Below are 2,706 nucleotides of genomic sequence, written 5' to 3'. Positions count from 1 at the left end.
AGAATGCTTCTGTCTAGATTTCATATGAAGATACTCCCCTTTCCAACGAAATTATTACAGCTATCCAAATATCCACGGACAGATTCTACAGAAAGGGTGTTTCCAAACTGCTGTATCAAAAGAAAGGTTGAACTCCGTTAGTTGAGGACACACATCACGAAGAAGTTGCTGAGAATGCTTCTGTCTGGAATTTAGATGAAGATATTCCCGTTTCCAACGAAATCTTCACAGTTATCCAAATATCTACCAGCAGATTCTACAAAAAGTGTGTTTCCAAACTACTGTAACAAAAGAAAGGTTGAACTCTGTTAGTTGAGGACACACATCACAAAGAAGTTTCTGAGAATGCTTCTGTCTAGATTTTATATGAAGATATTCACTTTTCCATCGAAATCTTCACAGTTATCCAAATATCCACTTGCGGATTCTACAAAAAGAGTGTTTCTAAACTGCTGTATCAAAAGAAAGGTCCAACTCTGTTAGTTGAGGACACACATCCAGTATAAGTTTCAGAGAATGCTTCTGTCTCGTTTTTATGGGAAGATATTTCCCTTTTCACCGTAGGCCTGAAAGCGCTCGAAATGTCCACTTGCAGATACTACAGAAAGCGTGTTCCAAACCTGCTCTAAGAAAGAGAATCTTCAGCTTTCTGAGTTGAATGCAGATATCACAAAGTAGTTTCTGAGAGTGCTTCTGTCTAGATTTTAGATGAAGATATTCCCGTTTCCAACGAAATCGTATGAGCTATCCAAATATCCACTTGCAGATTGTACAAAAAGGTGGTTCCAAACTACTCTATCAAAAGAAATGTTGAACTCTGTTCGATGAGGACTCACATCACAAAGAAGTTTCTGATAATGCTTCTGCCTAGATTTTATATGATGATGTTCCCGTTTCCAACGAAATCTTCACATTAAACAAAATATCCACTTGCAGGTTCTACAAAAAGAGTGTTTCCAAACTGCTGTATCAACGTAAAGTTTGAACTCTGTTAGTTGAGGACACACATCACAAAAAAGTTTCTGAGAATGCTTCTGTCTAGATTTTATAAGAAGATACTCCCGTTTCCAACGAAATCTTCACAGTTATTCAAGTATCCACTTGCAGATTCCACAAAAAGAGTGTTTCCTAACTGCTGTATCAAGAGAAAGGATCAACTCTGCTAGTTGAGGACCCATATCCTAAATAAGTTTCTGAGAATGCTTCTGTCTCTTTCTTATAGGAAGATATTTCAGTTTTCACCGAAGGGCTGAATGCGTTCGAAATGTCCACTTCCAGATACTACAGAAAGAGTGTTTCAAACCTGCTCTTTGAAAGGGAATGTTCAGCTCTGTGACTTGAATGCAGATGTCACAAAGTAGTTTCTGACAGTGCTTCTGTCTTGAATTTAGATGAAGATATTCCCTTTTCCAAAGAAATCGTTAGAGCTATAAAAATATCCACTTGCAGATTCTACAAAAAGGGTGTTTCCAAACTGCCCTATCAAAAGAAACGTTGAACCCTGTTAGTTGAGGATACACATCACAAAGTAGTTTCTGAGAATGCTTGTGTCTAGATTTTATATGAAGATATTCCTATTTCCAACTAAATCTTCACAGTTATCCAAATATCCACTTGCAGATTTTACAAAAAGACTGTTTCCAAACTGCTGTTTCAAAGAAAAGTCGAACTGTGTTAGTTGAGGACACTCATCACAAAGAAGTTTCTGAGAATGCTTCTGTCTAGATTTCATATGAAGATATTCCCGTTTCCACCGAAATCATTAGAGCTATCCAAATACCCACTTACAGATTCTACAAAAAGAGTGTTACCAATCTGCTCTATCAAATGAAAGGTTCAACTTCGTTAGTTGAGGACACACATCATAAAGAAGTTTCTGAGAATGCTTCTGTCTGGATTTTATATGAAGATATTCCGTTTCCAACGAAATCTTCACAGTTATCCAAATATCAACTTGCAGATTCTACAAAAAGTGTGTTTCCAAACTACTGTATCAAAAGAAAGGATCAACTCTGTTAGTTGAGGACACACATCACAAAGAAGTTTCTGAGAATGCTTCTGTCTAGATTTTATATGAAGATATTCCCGTTTCCAACGAAATCTTCACAGTTATCCAAATATCCACTTGCAGATTCTACAAAAAGAGTGTTTGCAAACTGCTGTATCAAAAGAAAGGATGAACTGTGTTAGCTGAGGACACTCATCAAGAAGAAGTTTCTGAGCATGCTTCGGTCTAGATTTCATATGAAGATATCCCCGTTTCCAACGAAATCATTAGCTCTATCAAAATATCCACTTACAGATTCTACAAAAAGAGTGTTTCCAAACTCCTCTATCAAAAGAAAAGTTCAACTCCTTTAGTTGAGGACACACATCACAAAGAAGTTTCTGAGAATGCTTCTGTCTAGATTTTATATGAAGATATTCCCTTTTCCAATGAAATCTTCAGAGTCATCCAAATATCCACTTGCAGCTTCTACAAAAAGAGTTTTTCTAAACTGCTGTATCCAAAGAAAGTTTCATCTCTGTTAGTTGAGGACACACATCCCAAATAAGTTTCTGAGAATGCTTCTGTCTCGTTTTTATGGGAAGATATTTCCCTTTTCACCTTAGGCCTGAGAGCGCTCGAAATCTCCACTTGCAGATACTACAGAAAGAGTGTTCCAAACCTGCTCTAAGAAAGGGAATGTTCAGCTCAGTGAGTTC

The sequence above is a fragment of the Gorilla gorilla genome, chromosome 23 (genome assembly GCF_029281585.2).
Source record: "Gorilla gorilla gorilla isolate KB3781 chromosome 23, NHGRI_mGorGor1-v2.1_pri, whole genome shotgun sequence".
Classification (NCBI taxonomy): Eukaryota; Metazoa; Chordata; class Mammalia; order Primates; family Hominidae; genus Gorilla; species Gorilla gorilla.
The sequence above is the reverse complement of the archived record's forward strand: the minus strand, read 5'-3'. Positions refer to the sequence as shown.